Raw genomic sequence first — 22,774 nt, 5'->3', positions numbered from 1 at the left:
CTAAGAGACCTGGCCTGGGGGAGAAACCAGAATGTACAGCTATAGATGGAGATTCCCGGGGTTAATTCACAGCAGGTTGAGGGTCAGAATGGAGAGCGGGAAACACAACAGTGAACTTTCTCACTAAAATCTTTCATTTATTTCAAGAAATGGAAGGCAAGGAGGAAAGACAAGGGGGTCCCAGGAAGCAAACTACTGCAGGGGGGTGGGGTGAGGCCCCAGGAAGATTTAAAAGGATCAGTGTACACGTCTGGTCTGGGAGTTCAACTTCCATGAAGCCCAGTCAGCTGAACCTAAGGTATGGGAGGGATGGGAAGCCTGCAGGCAGAGCCATCCCCTAATCTAAGGCTCTGAAAGGAGGGTGGAAGCCAGGGATGCTCTCTGATCATTAGCAGTTCCTATTAAACAATGGCCTACAAGCGGAGTCCCCAGCCAATTGGGGCCTGTCAGGAATTGGCCACAGCGGAGGTGTGAGGGTGAGGAACTTCACCTGCGTATATGGCTGCTCACCATCACTTGCATTACCGCCTGTGGTCCGCCTTCTGTCAGATCAACAGAGGCACTAGATTCTCCTAGTAACGTGAACCCCTACCGTGAACAACACACGCGTGTGATGGGTCTAGGTGGCGCACTGCTTATGAGACTCTAATGCCTGATGATCTGAGGGGGTGACGCTAGTGCTAGGCAATGGCTGCAAACACAGATCGTTAGCACATGATCTGTATGTGCTTGGATCATCCCCAAAACATCCCACATCCCCAGTCCTTGGAAAAGCTGTCTTCCAGGAAACCAGTGCCTGGTGCCAAAAAGGATGGGGCTGCTGGCCTACGGGAAGATCCGGACAGATGCATCTTCGGGGGTAGGGTAGGACACCAGCACTCTTCCCAGGCCAGCCCTTCAGAGTCCTTGCGGCAGCAAGAAAGAAGATTCTGCCTTGAACTAGAAACATCGTAACAGTGGTGTACCTGTGGGAAACAAAAGCTGGTTCTTCTTTAAACAAAAACAAAAGCACATCCACCACCAGGAGAAGAGCCAGATAAACCCAAAGAACAGATGGCGCTAATCCCTAGAATGCTACACTCAATACAAACTGGGGTAACAGGAGCAGAGACTCCCAACCACTCAGGATAAAAGGTGCTACAGACAGAACAGGTTGGACACGGGTGAGCCAGGGGGCAAAAAAAATGGAAACCACAAAGAGAATCGGGGGAGGAAAGGGGCTTGCAGGGGATGAGGGTTCTCTGATTCTTCTGGTAAGAGTGTAGGTTAAAGGTTATATTTGAAACACTTTTGAAAAAACACAGCCTACATCTTTGATTCTGCCCTCTCAGCATCCACCTGCCCCTGTCAGCTCAGGATGATGGCGAAGTCGACAGCTTGAGTCCTGGAGCCAGACAAGCTCTGTGCACATTTGCTGCAGGACTTCAGGTAAGTGACTCCACCACCAGTGGTCCTGGGTTCTTTGCTTAGAAAATATAGATAATAAGAATATCCCTTTTATATGTTTTTTTGTGAGGATTGGAGCAGCAATCTTCCAAAGCATTAAGCACAGAGTCCATCACTCAGGAAGTAGTCAGTAAGTGTTAATATGTGTCAGTTATTTTTTACTATGGTTTTTATTATTATTAAGGTAAGATTTGAGATAATGGCATAAATAAGCATTAAAATAAGGGGCAGGAAGAACTTAGTGGTTATTAGCTTCTTAGGAAACAAAGAGCATGATAATCTCCACCAAGAGGAAAACCCATTTACCAGAAGTATTAATAGTTAAGAAAAATCGTAGGTCACTTAAGTTAGGTCACTTCTATAAACAGAAACTTCCGTTTGCCTATGTAGTCTGACATAAACAATATATCCCAGTTTAGTTAACATATCCTATTTAATATAGGAGCTGTGTCCCTGATGAAAATGATATACCCCCTCCAAAATATCACACTATTTTGAGAAAATAGATGCTTTCTCCTCTTGGCACAGCCAACCAAGTCCATAGGCTCTTACTCTCAGTCGAAATGCTGAGGCCCATTTTAAACACTGAGTTTCTGAAGCTTGAGAAAGCTAATAAAAAGCCTCCTGATTCTATCAACAAATTCATTAGTGAGAAAGCATGCACTTAGTATTCAAGTAACCTGATTGTTATGTAAAATTATTTTCTTAAATCTGATGCATATTTGCATGGGATGAAAGCAACATGTCATATAATTATTATAATTTTTGCAAAGTTAGATTAATTTAAAACAGTGTGATAGGGCTTCACACACATTTTACCTCTTATAAAAGGCATTAGAATACAATTAGTATGCAGTACTTCCACCTCAACTGGAAAAGAAAGGAATCAGTGTGACCAATGGGAATGCAAGTCCCTATTAACAGGCAGACACAGCAGAGGGGCTAATGTGTTGGCATCTCATTTTGGGTTTAATTATTGAAATAACATCTCATTTGCTTCAAGGTATTACAATTATCTCCTGTTTTAAATTGAAAAGTATATCAGAATGAATGTGATTAATGAAGCAAAGGGTTCAAAATGTTCAGAGCAGTGAGCTTTAAAGCAGAACCACCTACATTTTAAACAAATCCCCACTCAAGGAGTGCCTGAGAAATGCATTTCCTTTCATTCCAGCCCCAGTGAATGTGCCCCTGAGTGAGGCAGAACAGTTTTTTTCTTATTTCAGTGCTATTAAGTAAAAAAATTAGGTACAGATTGATAATAGGCACTGATATGAGCCAAAATCTTTTAAAAAAAAAAAAAAAGCTCACTTTCAGAAGTTAACACACCAGTTATGAAACATTTGCTTAATTTTTTGTAAGATAAAACTATTTTTAAAATGAGAACAAGTGAAGCTTCAAATCTGACATATATCAAGAGTCAGCCATTATCTTTTTCTTAGTTACTCTTGAAATAATTCAAAATATTTTTTCAAATATTCAGCACATGTGTCAGTGGTTAAGATCTTTTAAAAGGCAGAACTCTTTCATCAGAAGTATCTTTAGTTTTTGTATTTTAAAAACTTACTGGGAGATGTCCCAAACTTCTGCTAATTTTATGGACTGTATGTGTCCATGAACTGAGCCCTTTAGAAATGTTGGTGGAGAATGTCTTTCCTTTGCACTCCTGTTTAGTGTGCAAACAGGCCAGTGCTCTTGAGGCAGGCTGGGCCCAGGGACTGGGGATAATTTGCTACAGTGCTTGTTCCTGGACAAATGTCTCCTCAGTCAACAGAGTACAAAGAAACTAAAAGGGACTAAAAATAACTGTGCACTTGTGCAGTGGGGAAAAATTATGGGCAACAAGATACAAAATAGTCCAAAAAAAAAAAAAATCCAACTGTCACTTCTGAAAAGCGGGGACAGAATCAGGGTATTGGGAGCAAAAGCAAGGTACTATGCATTTGGCCCTGCACTCAACACCAGGGACCCCTGGAAACACTCCCACCCTCACCCCTATAAGGAACCCACTCATCTCACCCTGGGGAGACTGCAAGGGAACCTGCTACTCATTTTTACTGCCTCTCCTGGGTGGCTCAGATGGTAAAGAATCTGCCTGCAATGCGGGAGGCCTGGATCTGATCCCTGGGTTGGGAGGATCCCCTGGAAGAGGGAAAGGCTACCCACTCCAGTATTCTTGCCTGGAGAATTCCATGGACCAAGGAGCCTGGTGGGCTACAGTCCATGGGATAGCAAAGAGTCAGACATGACTGAGTGACTTTCACTCACTGCTCACTGCTGCAGCAGGGGTCCCAATAAAAGCTTGCTTCAATTTCTTGTCTGGCCTCTTAGCAACTTCTACTAACTGAGGAAAACCAAGAATCTGGGTGTTATCACTCTGATCAGGGTGCAAGTGGGGGTTGGGGGTGGGGGTCAGAATAATTTCTTACAGATCGTAACATTGCTAGAATTCCTCCTAAAAATAACTCACCCAACTTTATTCTCCATTAGTTAATACAATTATAATGACTTGATAAATTTATTTTGAATAACAACAAAAGTTATTTCTTAATAATTTATAAGTATAATTACTTCATCTCATACTTACATGAAATTATATCCTAATCTTTAGCCTATTTTATTGGATTATATTAATTGAACATGTAAGCTAGAAACAACTGATACAAGGGTAAAAATAAACTCATTTTCAGAGTATAGTTTTTTATAATAATAAATTATATATACCTGAAAATCATCTCTTCTAAACATACACACACATATACATGCATCCACATACATGCATGCATACATACACAAATGATTTTACGTCACGTTAACAGAAAAATATTTAACCAAAGGAGTTTCTTAAGGCATTTGGATATACAATACAGATGCAATGCTAGGAAGGAAAATATCTACAGAGCACAATTAATCTAAAAAGATGTAATTTAAACTCTATTTCAGCTTTGTTTCAAGGCTAATATCAATATAATCCATCAGATGATCAGTTCAAATAGGCTATACAGAAATAGAGAGAGACCTGTTTGTCACTGGTATAGTCATTATCAGCAAACTCCTTTATTCAAAACAAGCTTAATTATAACTGAATTACTTATAGCTGGATATATAACAACATGTATGCATTAAAATTATTACATATCCATGGAATAATAATAATATCAAATAAATCTTTATTACATCCCAGGACTCGTTCTCAGAACTTGTATATCTCATCTTATTCCATGACAAACGATATTACCTGTATTTACAGATGTGGAAATGAGCACACAGAGATGTTACATAACTTGCTGAGGATCACAGAGGTAGTCAGTGGCAGATCCAGGACGTGAACACCCCCAGCCTGGCTCAGAGCTATCCAGTAACCCCAGCCACACAAACACACAGACGGACAGCCGTTCTGTGCACACACAGCCCCTGCCTTGTTCACAATCAGCTTCTCTTTCTCATGGGCTAGGTAAAGCAAAAGTTTAAATTCACCAAATTGTTTTTCTGCATTAATCACACTGCCGTATCTTTCACTTCAGCCCATTCTTGATATTTTTGAAGTATGTGGTAACTCTCAAATCAGAGGAAAGTTCAAAGTATACAAACTCATAGATTCAAATTATGCCTATGCTTAGAACACCAAGAACAAGGAAATTATAGGGACTTATGCTAAGTGACAGTTGGACTATAAAGAAAGCTGAGTGCAGAAAGAAGAATTGATGCTTCTGAACTGTGGTGTTGGAGAAGACTCTTGAGAGTCCCTTGGACTGCAAGGAGATCCAACCAGTCCATCCTAAAGGAGATCAGTCCTGGGTGTGCATTGGAAGGACTGATGTTGAAGCTGAAACTCCAATAATTTGGCCACCTGACGTGAAGAGCTGACTCACTGGAAAAGACGCTGATGCTGGGAAAGATTGAGGGCAGGAGGAGAAGCGGACGACAGAGGATGAGATGGTTGGATGGCATCACCAACTCAATGTACCTGAGTTTGGGTAAACTCCTGGAGCTGGTGATGGACACGGAGGCCTGGTGTGCTGCAGTCCACGGGGTCGCAAAGAGTTGGACATGACTGAGCAACTGAACTGAACTGATGCTAACTGTCATATATTTTCTTTCAACCTTGCAATTATAAATTAGGTTTTACTGTTCACATTTTGGACTTCCGTGTCCATCTCTGTGTTGCCCATTGTAGCAAAAATTCTGCAAAGTCACTATACGGAGAATTTCCCATCCTCCGTATCTGATCACCTTGATATCTGACCAAGTTCCTCATCCCTAGATCCCCCAGGTGATACCCGATCACTCCAGCCCACCTTCAGCAAAAATCTTGTTGGGTCAGTTGAGCCAAACATTCCCCTTCCTCCACTTAGTAATTTTCCATGGACTGACTCCACCCTGGGCAATAAATCCCCACTGTCCATGCTGTATTCAGAGTTTGTTTTGAGGACCCTCTTCCTCTATTTCAACAGTTCCTGAATAAAACCTGGTTTTGCTGCCATGACTACTGTCCAGTTTTTTCTCTTTAACATTAGTCCCTCAGTGAGCGCTTCCTATCTGAGGTTGGCCAACTCAACCCTTTCCACCTCTAAATGACCCCTTTGTTAAACTTCCTTCAGTGAAAACTTCACATATGCATCTGCTTCCTGAAAGACTCAGAGAAACCTAGAATCATATACCTAGACAGACTCCACCATGGTTCTTCAAATAAACACACATATTATGGAAAAAGAAAGGGGAGGACCCTGATATTAGTTTTCTCTCTTTCAAGACCACTGAAATGCTGCTTGACATTGAAATGACCCTGGAGAAGAGGGAGGCTTCAGAGGGTAAGTCAACCCCTATTGTGTTCAGAGGGCTGTAAACAGTACCCAATGAGCCATGCATAAAACAATACCTGCCCAAATTGGGCTTAGATTCTAGTGCATAAAATACAGGAGTCAATATGGTAGTAAGCACTATAGAGTGCTATATTTGGGAGAAAAAAATCATAGATCAGCCATGGTTTCCTTCAGGGACAAGGAGACAGACCAAGAAAAAGTGACTCTGAGCTGGTACCACAGAACAAAGCAAGCACATTCCAAATAAAGGGAACCAGAGTCAAAGATCCATGACCTGTTCCAGCCACAACATTTCAAAAAATGTAGCCCAGTAACTATTTTTAAATGTGTTTGTGATCTCAAAAATAATTTCCAGTATTTCTCTAAAGAAATCTATACTAGTATAATATACTGATAAATACATTTAAAAGATATTGTGTATGATATAACTAATTTACTAAGATGTTACAGCTTTCAGTGACTGGTTTTTATTTTTTCATTTAAATTCAAGACACAAGTATACTTGTTATGGGATTTTGTTTTTAATGGAATTTAAAACTTTCACTTTTAAAAGGAGCCCTTTGCCACAAAGTGATGTTTCCACACAGCAAAATATTTTTACCGAATCAAAGCATAAATATATACAGTTGAGGACTCTCAATTAACTGAACATTCTGAGACTTTGGTTGTTTGCTTCTTTGTTATTTAAAGCAAACCTGTATACTCTGCTTCTCTACTTGGAATGCCCTTGAAGTGAAAGAATTTGGTTCTCATGACTTTAGTCAAGATGCAAAAATGTCAGATCATTGTGAGATGGGTCTATAAACTGTGACCTCAATAGACTTATATAATCTAAAAATTATTGATGGAAATATTTTCTAAAAAGAGTGAAAAGCTTTAAAGTAGGTGAATTCAAATTTGGTTCTGTTAAAAATAGCTGCTTCCTAGAGCATGCTGTTCTCGTCTTAACTTTTAATGAACTCTTGAAAGCTCACTTGAGAATGATAATCAGGTTAGCATTATTCTCTAAATGCCCCAAATTTAAAAACAGAGCAAAATTTTTACAACAACAAAGATATATGATACATGAGGTTAATAAGCCTTGATACTTGATATCATACTTACCTCAGTATTCCGGGGGTATCTTTCTTATATTTTATTTAAAAAAAAAAAAATTGGGGACTACCTGTAAATTAAATGCAGACAAATGGAGAACCGCATGGCGAGTCCTCAAATAGTTAAACAGAACTACAGTCTTCCCTCTAATTTTTAAACTCTCTGAAGTGTGTGCTCATCACCTTCATTTTTTTTTTTTTTTAATTTTTTTATTAGTTGGAGGCTAATTACTTCACAACATTTCAGTGGGTTTTGTCATACATTGATATGAATTAGCCATAGATTTACACTTATTCCCCATCCCGAACCCCCCTCCCACCTCCCTCTCCACCCGATTCCTCTGGGTCTTCCCAGTGCACCAGGCCCGAGCACTTGTCTCATGCATCCCACCTGGGCTGGTGATCTGTTTCACCATAGATAGTATACATGCTGTTCTTTTGAAACATCCCACCCTCACCTTCTCCCACAGAGTTCAAAAGTCTGTTCTGTATTTCTGTGTCTCTTTTTCTGTTTTTATATCTTAATTTTTTCTGATTATAAAACGAACACATTGTAAAATGTACCACATGTATATTGTAAAATATTTCAATAATTCAATCAACTATCAAACATTTCATTTAGAAAACCGAGGACCGATATTTTAAAACTTAAAAAAAAAATAAAACTACCTTATGATCCAGCAATACCATTTCTAGGTATATAATCAAATGGGATGAAAACAGGTCACTGAAAAGATATTTGTACTTCCATGTTCACTGCAGCATCATTCACAAAAGTCAAACATGGAGACAACCCAAGTGTCCACCAACAGATGAATGGATGAAAAGGTCCTCAGTTACAGCCATGATCGCTCTGAGAAATTACGTGAAGTGAATGATAATGTTAATTTCTTACATTCCAATTATGAATCTGGCCTTTATGAATATATGATGATGCTCCCAAAATTTCAAAGTTACAGTTATTTGAAGTCCTACAAAATAGTGGTAGTGTATAAAAAAGACTGTTACCTTGTATTTAAGCATGCTTTTCTTATTAACTTTTAGCTAATTAGGGGTGTCCCTGGTGGCTCAGACAGTACAGAATTCGCCTGCAATGCAGGAGACCTGGGTTCAGTCCCTGGGTCAGGAAAACTCCCTGGAGAAGGGAATGGCTACCCACTCCAGTATTCTTGCCTGGAGAGTCCCATGGACAGAGGAGCCTGGTGGGCTACAGTCCATGGGGTTGCAAAGAGTTGGACATGACTAAGTGACCACACTTTCACTTTTCTTCCAGGAGAACAAAATATTGATTATGAACCATAAATCATTGATTCTGAGTGTCAAAATTGAACTTGCTTTGGAATCTACAAAATTTGACTTTTTTCCAGAATTTTATCATGAACTTTTCAAACATACAGCAAATTTGAAAGATTTTTCCACTAAACAGCTGCAGCTGTACCTTAACTCTACCATTACTATACCTATTTTATTAATATCAAGCCCTATCAATCTTTCCCAACAACTATCAAACCATATCATTTTTATGCCTTTTAAAATAAACTGAAAATATCAAATTATAAATATCATGATTTATTGTATGTGTGTATGTATGCTCAGTTGTGTCTGACTCTTTGTGATCCTGTGGACTAGCCCATCAGACTCCTCTGTCCATGAGATTTTCTAGGCAAGAATACTGGAGTAGGTTGCCATTTCCTTCTCCAAGGGATCTTCCCTACCCAGGGATTATAGCTGCATCTCCTGCATTGGCAGGTGGGTTCTTTACTACTGAAACACCTAGGAATCCCCAATAATGATTTTTTACATTTATTCAATTATTTGAATTATTTTTAAAATCCTTGTGTTATTAGAAGGCACTTTCAATAATATTGCTACAAGTTCAACCTTTACGTATTTTTTAAAAAATCACTCATCTATTGTAAGTACTCTGTGAAGTAATGGTCAAAAGGACACAAATGGTATGCCAGTTCTAACTACACATATATGTATCCAGAATTCTTACATATTTTATATTTAGGCCAAGTGCATCAGACAATTTCCAAAACAGAAACACTGTTAGGAAAATAGAAACCACTCTGAGTGGTTCCAAAAGATGAAAATATTAACATGAGAAATTTATGATATTAATACTTCTACCTTGGCTGATTAGCTAGTCTCTCAGCTTCGTACACATTAATGGGTCGGAAATATTAAGAGACTCTTAACACTGAACTCGAAAGAAGCTCCTCAGTGTTCCCTTTTGGCCCTCAGATCTCTCCCTAGCCCATGCCTGTGCTACACTGGGCTGCAGGGGGTGGTGGGCAGAAGGACTGAGTATCCCCACAACAGGCTGCCTCTCAACAAGCAAGTCCTTAAGGAGTTTAAAAATAACTGGATGAATTGAGTAAATGTACTCAAAGACTTATATATAAAGTGCACTGTGCAGATGAAAGATAACTTGCAGCTGCTTACAAACCAGAATCAATCATCCCCAGCCTCTTTTGTTTCTCCCAGTTTGAAACAAAATTAATGCAGACTAAAAACCTCAGGTGTGTAGAAACACCACCACTATCTTTAAAGAGTGACTAGAACAAGGGATGAAAGTGGAACAGGTGGATTTCCCTGGTGTCATGTGTCTCTGGCATTTGAATGGGAAACTTATGATTTCCTTTCCTTTTTTTTTTTTTTTTTGAGGCAGAACAATATTGAACAGCCAATTTAAGTGGCTTTTACAGCACAGGAAAAAAATGAGTTGTCAATCAAACTCTGAACCAAGATGTGGTTAAAAGAGAGAAAAGTGAAAGTTGCTCAGTCGTGTCAGACACTTTGCAACACCATGGACTGTACTGGAATTCCAGTCCATGGAATTCTCCAGGCCAGAATGCTGGAGTGGGCAGCCTTTCCCTTCTCCAGGGGATCTTCCCAACTCAGGGATCGAACCCAGGGCTGCCACATTACAGGCGGATTCTTTGCCAGCGGAGCCACAAAGGAAGCCCCTCCAAAGCCATAATTGACACAAATAGATACATCAGTCTGAAATTAGCCTGAAGTGTCTGCAAATTGTACAGCATTAATTCAAAGAATAAGTTTCCCCAGCTGTATTAAATAGGGAGGCGCTTGTGTCCATTCATATTATGGAACTCGATTCTTCAGTATTTGTGGTCCAAAATACATAGTGTGTAAGGAAATGATTTCATTATACGTAAATCTTTTCTTTTAAAACAATACTGTTAATGTTCATTTGTTTTTCTGGAGGAAAAAAAAAAACTACAGAATGGTTAGAGACTTCTATGTTGAACTGCACTAGACAAGCATAAAAGTCACCTGGGAAGCTTAGCACAAATTACATATGTGCGTGGATCTACTCCTACGCCTGTGTCCGTCTTGCCGCTTTGTTTTACCTGAGTCACAAAGGCTGATCACATAACCGTACCCTCCATGGACCTTCCCCTAATCCACAGATTGGAATAAACACCAATGCTCTCTCTCCAGTATACTTTTATGCCATTTTTAATAACCACATTCTCTCTATATTACCGGTTTAATGCCCCTGTGCCCATCACTAACTCAGAAAGGTACAGTGTTGTTTTATGTTTATCACGTGGTATGATGTTCAATGATATCATTGAAATAAACAAGAAGATTGAAAAAATAAATAAAATAACAAATGATCTAAGATGATTAAACAAAACAGAATGATTAATAAGACAATCTTATCTATGAATCAGAGTTTTCTATTTCTTGTGAAGAATTCAATTCACCATGGTATAAATCAACTTTTTTACAATCTGGTCTTTACTCATTAATAGCGATTCTTTGTATTATAATCTACCACATTCTTAAAGGATTAATGTCCCATTTCAACTTTGTATACGACTTGCTTTTTCTGGAATACCTTTCCAGTATTTCTCACATCCAGTCACATAAAAGCTTTCAGTTCAAAACTGTTCTAAATTGGAAGGCAATTCAGTAAAATTAAAATATAATTAGTATTCCATTGGTTAGTTATAAACACAACACAATTATAATTATGTCTTCATCATAATATTATAATTTAACTGTAATAGCTATAACAACTTGCACTTAGTAATCCATATACATGTATATGTGTGTGAATCTACATACCCATTTGACCTTTACAATAACCTTAAACAGCAGGTATTATCCCAATTTTACAGATGAAGAAACTCAAGTGTATTTTACAAACAACATGCACAATATTATCTGAATATTAATTGGTGAAGCCACAATTCAACCTCACGTTCCTCTGATTACAAATTACATGAACTTGAAAATATTCAACAGCAAAGAAGAGTAACATGTCTGGGAATCAGGGCAACATGGAAAATGCTGAAAGTGTCTGTTAAACAAATAGATAGGTCATTCCACTAGGATGATTGGAATTATTAATAAAATAACCAGTATCATTTATTAGAATGGCCAAAATGCAGAACAGTGACACCACCAAATGATAGTGAGGAATGGAGCAACAGGAACTCTCCTTCTTTACTGGTGGGAGTGCCAATGGCATCATCACAGTGAAGAACACTCTGGCAGCTTCTTAACAAACTAAATATAGTCCTACCACACCATCCAACAATTCTACTCCTTGGTATTTACCCAAAGGAGCTGAAATTTTACGCCAACCCAAAATCCTGCACACAGATATTTATAGCAGATTCATTCTTAATTGCCAGAGCTTGGAAGCATCCAAGATGTCCTCCGGTAGATAAATAGATAAACAAAGTGTGGTCCATCCAGACCCTGGGATATTATTCAGTGCTAAAAAGCAATGAGGGCTGCACTGGTGGCTCAGTGGTAAAGAATCTGCCCGCAGTGCAGGAGACATGGGTTCAACCCCTGGGTCGGGAAGACCCCCTGAGAACAAACTGGCACCCCACTCCAGTATTCCTGCCTGGGGAATCCAAAGGAAAGAGGCTCCTGGCGGGCTATAGTCAATGGGATCGCAAAAGAGTTGGGCATGACTTAGCAACTAAACAATAACAGTGACAAAAAGAAATGAGACATAAAACTTAAATGCATACTAAGAGAAGGAAGCTAATCAGAAAAGGCTACATGATGTAAAATCCCAATTATAAAAAATCCTAGAATGGGAAAAACTGTGAAGACAGTAAAAAAAAAAAAAAAAAGGCAACAATAAAATCAACAATTTCCAGGGCTGGTCAGGGCAGACTTGCATAGGCAAAGCACAGAGGATAATTAGGGCAGTAAAAATAATCACTATGATACAATAATAATGGATAATTGTCATCATACATTTGTCTAACCAAAAAATGGATGACACCATGAATGAAGTGTAATTTAAACTGTGGACTTTGGGTGAATATGATGCGTCAAAGAAGGTTCATCAATTGTAACAAACATGCTCCTCTGGTACAGGATACTCATAAAGGGGGGTTATGCCTCTGAGGGCAGTAGAAATGAAGGAAATTTCCATGTCTCTCTCTCAGTTCTGTTGTAAACCTAAAAATAAAAGTCTTAAGAAATAATAATAATTTTAAAAAACCCACAAATGGGTCAACAACAAAGAATGTTATTATGAAGGACTTAGCCTCAGATATGCAGATGACACCACCCTTATGGCAGAAAGTGAAGAAGAACTAAAGAGCCTCTTGATGAAAGTGAAAGAGGAGAGTGAAAAAGCTGGCTTAAAGCTCAATATTCGGAAAACTAAGATCATGGCATCCGGTCCCATCACTTCATGGCAAATAGATGGGGAAACAGTGGAAACAGTGGCTGACTTTATTTTTCTGGGATCCAAAATCACAGCAGATGATGATTGCAGCCATGAAATTAAAAGATGCTTACTCCTTGGAAGGAAAGTTATGACTGACCTAGACAGCATATTGAAAAGCAGAGACATTACTTTGTCAACAAAGGTCTGTCTACTCAAGGCTATGGTTTTTCCAGTGGTCATGTATGAATGTGAGAGTTGAACTGTGAAGGAAGCTGAGTGCCAAAGAATTGATGCTTTTGAACTGTGGTGTTGGAGAAGACTCTTGAGAGTCCCTTGGACAGCAAGGAGGTCCAACCAGTCCATCCTAAAGGAGATCAGTCCTGGGTGTTCATTGGAAGGACTGATGCTGAAGCTGAAACTCCAATACTTTGGCCACCTGATGAGAAGAACTGACTCATTTGAAAAGACCCTGATGCTGGGAAAGATTGAGGACAGGAGGGGAAGGGGACAACAGAAGATGAGATGGTTGGATGGCATCACCGACTCAATGGACATGGGTTTGGGTAAGACTCCGGGAGTTAGTGATGGACAGGGAGGCCTGGTGTGCTGTGATTCATGGGGTCGGAAAGAGTCGGACACGACTGAGCGACTGAACTGAACTGAACTAGCCTCCTAAAATTAAGGTAAATGAGAGAAAAAAAGCAAACCAGCACAGAAAGTTATTTCATGTGTTTTTAAGAGAGCAAATAATGTAACTAAACTTCATTCTGCACGCTCAAAGAAAGTCAGTCATTTAACACTAATATAAGTAAGAATATCAAAGCAGATGACAAAAAGCAGATTGTATGTAAAAATTTTTAACTTTAAAAATAACAGAGTCCTTACTTTCAGAGGTCCATTCTGAAATGAACCATGAAACAACTGGTTAATTAAAATGAAACGGCAATTTTATGACATTTATCTGTGTTAACATAAATGTAAAAATGATGTCCCACCAAAAAGAATAGTATTCATTTTTAGGTTTAAGTACTGAAAGCTGTATTCTTCCTAACATAAAATCATGGTTGGACATTTTGATCTCCGGCTTGATCCATCCCATGCTCAGGCCGAGAGTATCTTCATAGGATTCTTTACATCATCTGAAGCCTTTTTATTATTCTCCCACTGACTAAGCTGACAGGTGATAATTCTCCAAAATAAGAAGCACCATACTATGATGGCATCAATTTACAGGAGAATGAGCTGTCCTTTAATTAATCAAAACAATCTGGGGTTTTCTAGACTTTCTTTAGAGCTCAAGTAAAGTTAACTACATTTTGGCTAGATGTGCTTCATATCAATCTTCTATAATGTACAAATAAATGGCTAATTTTCTCAACAAAGGGACATATACACTTTATGATCTCTAAAACTGTTTAATGTTCAACTCTTTGGAGCCAGATTGGAAACTGTCCCTTAATTACTTATAATCATTAGGACTAAAATTACATGTTTATGATTCAGAATTTTTCATGTAATGTGAAACATTTTACTCTCATTTTAAACATTTTAAAATGAAGCTCAGGAGATTTGCTTTTTGTCAGAACAATAAGATATCAAATTCCAGGAGCTTCTTTATCCTATTTCATTAATTCAGTTGTGGTGAAATGAGGTGGTGAAAAATTTCACAACTTTCACTTTAAGATTTTTTCTTTTTTTAGGATATAAAAGTGATGAAAGTCAATCTTCAAAAACATTGCAAAGTATAAAAAATTTCAAACCCCAAATCCAGAGGCTGTATTATTAATATCATTGTATATATCCTTTTTCTAATGCAGGAAAAACTATTTACTTTTAATTTCAAAAACAGACAGCTGATTTCACAGTGATATAAAAATTTGTGGGGGAAAAAATGCTTTCCCTAAAGAGAAAATGATAAATTTTAGAAGTTCCCTTTGAGTATTGGGTTGGTCAAAAAGTTCATTCAGGCTTTTCCATACAATGTTGCAGAACCCAACATTAAGACTCAAGCTTGGCTAATTCAGATCATGAAAGCTTACTATAAACCAGTGACAACAGAATTTCTGAGAAGTTCTACCCAGCTAGGAAGATAAAGAGAAAGCCTCCAGAGGAGAAGAGGAGATTCAGTTAAACAGACCCCATCAATTGACTAACACTTTGACCTCAGCCAGATATCGCAGGGGCTGAGAGAAGCCACAACAGGAATTCCAGAGGTGTAGACGCCAACAACACCCGAGCAAGCATCTCCTTCTCCCACCATGTCTAATGTGCTACAGGCTGCTATTTTGCTTCTATAGAATCCAAAACGCTGGGAAATGATGCAGAGACTATTTGGACTCTCAGAGATCTTCATCAGTGCTGACCGAGACAGCAGCAGTCTGATCCCCTCAGACTAGGAGAGGTGACCAACAGTGAGAGCCATCAAGAACAGACTGGGAGTCCCAGCCGCTGTAGACTTTGGCAGCAGGGGGTAAGCCATGCCCGGACACCAGACCTCTCCAGTCCCAGGGTCTAGGAGAGACACAGAGATTGCACACAATCCAGGGGACCCATTCCCTACACCTATCTGTAGGCTTTCTCTCACATCCTGATACCTTCCTGGAAAATAAAGGAAAGGCATCTCATGAAAGATGGGGAATTTAGTCAGAAGAGATCTTTCACTGAAAGTTTAGGTTGGTTCCCATCTGCTCTCCCTCCCAGCCGCCTGCACCCATCAGTGAGAGAGGAGCACAAGGAGAATCTATTGAGAAAGAGGGACAAGTTTTTCTGCAAGCAGTTGCAGCCACAATGAGTCAAATTCATATCTGACATGCCATATAGCACGTCTCAGACACAGTTTTAGGACTGCAAGATATTTAGCAATATAGTCATTTCTTTAAAAGCTTTGTCATTTCTCACATTCAAGCAGTTACCTGTGCTAGACACTAGCCACATGTGGCAATTTGCATGTAAATTAAAACCAAGCAGAATTAAACTTCAGTTTCTGAGTCACACTGGGCACACTTCAAGCGACCAACAGGCACACGTAGCCAGGGGCTGCCACGCTGGATGGCTTAGATCGAGAATCATCACAGCATACCGAATGGGCAGCATCACGGCAGGCCGTGAAACTAAGAGACACTCACTCCTTGGAAGGAAAGTTATGACCAACCTAGACAGCATATTAAAAAGCAGAGATGTTACTTTGCCAACAAAGGCCCATCTAGTCAAAGCTATGGTTTTTCCATTAGTCATGTATGGATGTGAGAGTTGGACTGTGAAGAAAGCTGAGCGCCGAAGAATTGATGCTTTTGAACTGTGGTGTTGGAGAAGACCCTTGAGAGTCCCTTGGACTGCAAGGAGATCCAACCAGTCCATCCTAAAGGAGATCAGTCCTGGGTGTTCATTGGAAGGACTGATGTTGAAGCTGAAACTCCAATACTTTGGGCACCTGATGCGAAGAACTAACTCATTGGAAAAGAACCTGATGCTGGGAGGGATTGAGGGCAGGAGGAGAAGGGGATGACAGAGAATGAGATGGCTGGATGGCATCACCAACTCGATGGACATGAGTTTGGGTGGACTCCGGGAGTTGGTGTTGGACGGGGAGGTCTGGCATGCTGTGGTCCATGGGGTCGCAAAGAGTCGGACATGACTGAGCGACTGAACGGAACAACAGACTACACTATGCCTGCTGCCTGATAACAGGAGATGGAAAACAACCCAACATAGAAAAGAAGTATTCCTGATTTTAATTTTTGAAAGTTTAAACACATGGGCACATAGAAGTCCCAGATGTACCCACAACACTGAGGAGAAGAGGACCTAAGGAGACTGATGGGTTCTCTAAAGACAGAAACCATGGTCTGGGGAGGAAGAAGATTCTAATTCAGGGATCTGCAGATGCAGTGGAAGTAGGCAATTGCTGGTGTTTTGAAAAGCACAAAGGATGTACTTCCTTTCCCTGATGTAGCTTGGGAACAGTCAAATGGCTGCCAACTATGAAAATGGAGAGGGCTCCAGACCTGAAGAGGCTGATCTGACACAAACACAGCATGTCCCTGAGGTTATCTATGGGAATCATAGTCTAGGGCCATATGGCATGACGGCCATCTCAGCAGACGTCTGTGTCCACAGGCAGAGGACTGAAAACAAGACAGATGAGCCTCCACACACATCTTCCCTCCACCCCACTTCCATAGCCATATTTTAGCGCCACTTACCTCAAAGTTGGATAAATCTCAGGGAGCTGAGAGGCAAGGGCTGGATCAGAAAGTCACTGAAGTTGGGTTTCTGCCATGCTAATTGATGGTGATTCCAAATGGTTCTATATGTCTTACCACCCAAGCTGAGAAATGATACTCATACCCTTCATACTTCCTTACAAGTAGGGTTTAATATGTCAATTCACCAGGCCCCTGGCATTATGCCTTGTGCAAAAAAAAAAAAAAAAAAAGGCCATTTTGTCAACAGTGCCAAATTCACAAATGAAACTTTTGAATGCTTTCCAAATTGGGGGGTAGGTGCCATGTGTTCCTGGTGATTAATGTGCATCTAATTTGTCGATTAGTATAGAACATCCAGTCCTGCTGATATCATAAATTCAGGATGAAAAAAAATTATTTTAGCAGTTCACAGGCACAAGTATACATGAAAATCAAAAACCAATGTACATAATTGGAAAAACCACTAAAGAATAGAGGGTATCATGCATTACTTAATTTTAATCAAATCCAAAACTGTTCCTAAGGAATCAGGAGTGATGGGCTATGTTCTAGTTAACTGATTAATATTATAAAATATGGAAGACTCTAGCACTATCTTCTCAATAATTTCTTAAATGTTGAAGACTATCTGTAAAATATTGCAATGTTCTTCTCATAAGACTCATGACATACAGGGTATGTTTCAATAGATGGCCAAACCCCAAGCCTGGTAATTCATTTCATTTACTCTCTCTGTTGCACAATTCATTTTCATAAGCCAAAGCCCTAGAGTTGGAATTATAGGGACATATGAGGAAAAATGTGGTCAATGAACTATATCACCCATTAAACTCACAACAGAGTGGAGATTTTATTAAGAAAAATCTGATCTCCAGCAATTTCCCACTATTATTTCCTTCCTTAAACTCAGTTACCTTTAAAATTGAACATGCTGTCTGTTTGCAGCTTCTAAATTTCCTTGAATTGATTCCATGAAACTGAGCAGTCACAGAAGAACCAACCAACAACTTTTTTTTTTTTTCCCTGTATGTGGTTTTAGATATGTCATCTCAAGAGCCCGTTTGAAAACATTATTTCACTGTTGACATTTTTAAGGAGGGAACGCTCTCTGCACCAGTAGCCTCCGCTTTCATTTCGCTTTACAGCCCTCTTTGCAGCAGGAAAAATCATTTTCCAACATCTCAAAGGAGTGAGAGCGAAAAGGCAAACTTTTTAAAACAATGATATTGAGTTTCAAAATTCTATCAATTTCAAATTCTAGTAACACATACAGCAATGAAATGTCTGATAAATTTCAACAGACAATATTGGTCTCAACAACCACCGCAGAATATCCCTAAGGTATCCCTTGCTAGCTTGATTTCAACATTAGTTAAGGATCATTGCTGATGAATGTTTCATGGGCTTTTGGGTAGCTACAGCACAAGTTTAAGTAACCTCTGGCATACTTCAGGTATTTTCTAACGAGAAATGGTATAACATCTGGAACATTTCAATGTAGTGCCTAACTTCTTAAAAAAAAAAAAAGCACTTGAAGTTTAGTAGCATAAATAGCATTTGAGAAGCATGGATCACATTTTTTCAGTATCCAAGCTTACAGTAGTACTGTTCTTTGCCTTTTTTTTTTCCTCTGCAATTTTAAATGTGGAAGAAAGCAGATTTCATTACTCTAAACACCAAATTAACATCCTAGGGAATAATCAAAGTAGTTATTCTATATGTAAACAGCATTTTAAATGACATCAAAGTTAATGGACTCTAAAAAAACTGATTTCAAGAGATTTTGCATAGTTACTTGAAACATTAGGAAATGTTTACCCTATTTTAAGTTTCCTAGGGAATATATTTGAAATTATTCTAGGAATAAATATTAAAATCCTCTTTCTTTCATAATTATCAGTTCAGTTCAGTTCAGTTCAGTCACTCAGTCGTGTCCAACTTTTTGCGACCTCATGAATTGCAGCACACCAGACCTCCCTGTCCATCACCAACTCCCAGAGTTTACTCAAACTCATGTCCATCGAGTCGCTAATGCCATCCAACCATCTCATCCTCTGTCGTCCCCTTCTCCTCCTGCTTCCAATCCCTCCCAGAATCAGGGTCTTTTCCAATGAGTCAACTCTTCATGTGAGGTGGCCAAAGTATTGGAGTTTCAGCTTCAGCATCAGTCCTTCCAATGAACACCCAGGACTGATTCCCTTTAGGATGGACTGGTTAGATCTCCTTGCAGTCCAAGGGACTCTCAAGAGTCTTCTCCAACATCACAGTTCAAAAGCACCATTTCTTTGGCACTCAGCTTTCTTCACAATCTAACTCTCACATCCATACATGACCACTGGATAAATTTATTAATGATATAAAATATGAATTTAAGAAAATTATATTAATATCTTTCCAGTGACGTCATACCTAAGACTGCTGGATAGGAAAGTCACAATTAAAGAATCAGTGCTTTTCAAATCTGTTACACTTGGGTGGGTGCATATTTAATACATTAAATTTAAATACATGGTCTTCATTCTGGGAAGTCCACCAACAGAGATAACTAACACTAACAGAGAGGTAACGAAATTTCCACCAGTGTATGTAAGCTTCTGATTGTCACAGACATATAAATTTTAAAATTTCCCCTAGAGGAATAAAACTCAGACACTGAATATTCATCTGTCAATTGACCAAATGCAAGTTCCTTGCTCTGAGGCTCTGGAAGGTTCCTGCAGCTGTGCCTTAGGCGCTTGCAAAGTCAGCAGCTATTTTCAGAGAGAAGAGAGCAAACATGATGAGAACCCACCACAACGCCCAGCACAATTCAGGCAGTATTTAAGAAAAATAGTCACGTCTTCTATACAACACGTTCCATTTCAAGATCCAGTCTAGTATTCAACAGACACACCTACAACCAAAATGGGCTCATGATTACATCTAAACCTATGAGTATTTTAATCTACTTTGTCCTAAAGTCTACAGCAATAATAAATGAATGAAAATCAGTGAAAAGAATTTTTGGCAAATATTTATCAAGACCTTAAAAGATGTAAAATAATTGTGGCATTTTTAAAGCACCTACTTGTCTAGAAAAAAATATTCTCTTCATTTCATAAAATGATTATTGCTACTCTTTTTTAACTCTTTGAATAATTTATTCCTTTCCTTAAGAAAAGTATAACCCAGGGGTGGAGATCAAGATGGTGGAACAGAAGGACATGGAGCTTATCTCCTCCCAAAAATACTCAAAAATACACCTACATGTGGAACAACTCTCACAGAATACCGACTGAGTGCTGGCAGATCTCATACAATCAAGGCTGCAAGAAAGATCACCACGTAGCCCAGTAGGATGAAAGAGAAAAGTAAAATAAAGCATAACCCAGAGTGGCTTCTTTATGGAATGAATAGAAAAACAGACATAAAATAGTCAAACATGGTGAAAATGTGAAAGAAGGGAACTGTCACATTTGAGGTGCCCATTATATGCTACATACCAAACAGAATTTAATAGTTTAATTTGTGTAAATGTATTTCGTTCCTACACAAGGGAGTTCCTATCCAAGTGCATATTATTAAAGTCAGGCTTGGGGGTCAAGCCCAATCTCAGAAAACCAGTCAAGTGAATCAAATTGAAACTTTTCTAAATCAAACATCTACATTCATCCATAACCCCAAGGGAACCGATGACTTAACATTATTCAGGGGTTAGAAATGCAAACTTTTCTTCTAAGTTTTTCTATATATTTAAAACATAAAAGGAATTTGATTTTGTTTATGGAAAGCATACCAGTGGGCAGAAACATTTATTCTGATGGCAGCAAACCTATTATTATGTCACCCAAAAAGGAGTCCTTTCAAGATTTAACTTTTTAGAGGAGGAAACTTGTAGCCCCTAAATATATGTTAAGCTATGTTTCCATGCTTCAAAAACACACAAACTAACAAAGGGGCATTATAATATCTCCAAACCTTTCGGGGACAAACCTCCCACACACACACCAGAATTGCAGTTAGCCCCACACATTGCTCCCAGCAGCTCAGTAGCACATAAAGGCTAAGATTTGCACCCACACTAATTATTCACTTCTTCTCAGATTGCACTATCCAGGAACTCAGGGAGGAAGGGCAAGGTTGCCTCTCCCTGGCTGAGAAAGGCGTTTCTGTCACACCCACGAAAGCCTATTCTCATCAACACACTGGACAAGGACTCAGGAGTGATCTCTCGGAAGTCGATGGTGCAGGTGTGTGTGTGACCAGACCCTCAGTCGTGTCCAACCATCTGCAACCCCATGGACTGTAGCCCACCGGGTTCCTCTGTCCATGCAATTTTCCAGGCAAGAATACTGGAGTGGATTGCCATTGCCTCCTCCAGCGATCTTCCTCATCCAGAGATCAAACACACATCTCTAGCATCTCCTGCATTGGCAAAAGGATTCTTTACCACTGCGCCACCTGGAAAGCTGATGGTGCAGGAGCTGTAGGTATAAGGACCAGGAATGTCAAAGGACATGAGAAGAGGCCATCAAAATGCTGTCCGTAGGCTGGCCAGGATGTCAGGGGTCTGTGTTTGCAGGAGGATTCATTGTGTGCTTAAAATATAATTCACTGCCCTTTGATAAACATGCATTCTTCACAAACATGTTTAGTAATAAATCCCTCAATATTGCATGATCGTATGACTTCACATTATAACCGATCAGGACCCTATGGCCCTTCCCAAGACAGACCTTTCCCCACATGTCCTCTGCCTACGGAAGAGCTGAAGTCTCCCGGGCCCCACCTGAGTCACAAAGTCTTGCCTCCATACTTAATGACTGCAAGGATGTGAACAGGTAATGACAAGAGTAGCAGTCAGATCAGGAGAATAGATAACAATGCAAACAGGACATTAGCCAAATGCAGTCACAGAACCTTTGGTTCCTCCATGAAGTACGCAGATAACAGTACGTGATGCACATTTCCTTGGTTGTTTTACAGATGCTAAAACCTCACCCAGTGGAAGAAGTTAATGACTTGACCATGAGCCCGTAGCCCCCAGACTTACCGGAGCCTGATGTTAACCCCTGTGATGTCACCCTGTTACCTCACCATCAACCATTCAGAGAATTGTGCATAGATGATCACATACCCTGCAACCACCCTCCTTCAGCTGGCCTGTAAACGTGCTTTGGTGAAACCCCATCAGAGAGTTTGGATTTTTTGAGCAAGAGGTACCCCAAGCTCCTTTTCTGGTGCCCTGTGATAAACACTGCACTTTCCTTCACCACAAGCCCATGTCAGTAGACTGGCTTTACTGGGCACTCTGGCAAGTGGATGCAATTTGGTTGGGTAACAATACCACCTACGAACTTCTTTTTGTATCCTTTTCTTTTAGCCCCCATCATAAAAAAAAAAAAAAAAAAAGAATAGGCAACAAAATAAACCAAATAAAAACTGTAACAGCGTTGCTTTCTTTTTCATGGAGTTTCAGTTAGTGGTGTGCATGTGTGTGTGCTCAACTGTGTCAGACTCTCTGCCACCCTACGGCTCCTCTGTCCATGGAAT

The 22,774-nt window shown here is 39.5% G+C and overlaps 1 protein-coding gene and 1 long non-coding RNA gene across 3 annotated transcripts in view; one reads left to right on the top strand and one right to left on the bottom strand.

The window, feature by feature from the left end:
* Positions 1-22,774, bottom strand: part of ADGRB3 (adhesion G protein-coupled receptor B3) — an 851,399-nt gene that overhangs the window by 765,843 nt on the left and 62,782 nt on the right. The window lies entirely within an intron of this gene.
* On the top strand, positions 1,328-22,643 carry LOC122422822. Its single transcript, XR_006263973.1, has 3 exons — positions 1,328-1,428; positions 6,200-6,257; positions 22,208-22,643. It is a non-coding gene; the product is annotated as an uncharacterized LOC122422822 (long non-coding RNA).

This window comes from Cervus canadensis, chromosome 20 (assembly GCF_019320065.1).
Source record: "Cervus canadensis isolate Bull #8, Minnesota chromosome 20, ASM1932006v1, whole genome shotgun sequence".
Classification (NCBI taxonomy): Eukaryota; Metazoa; Chordata; class Mammalia; order Artiodactyla; family Cervidae; genus Cervus; species Cervus canadensis.
This window is presented reverse-complemented; position numbering and strand designations above follow the sequence as displayed.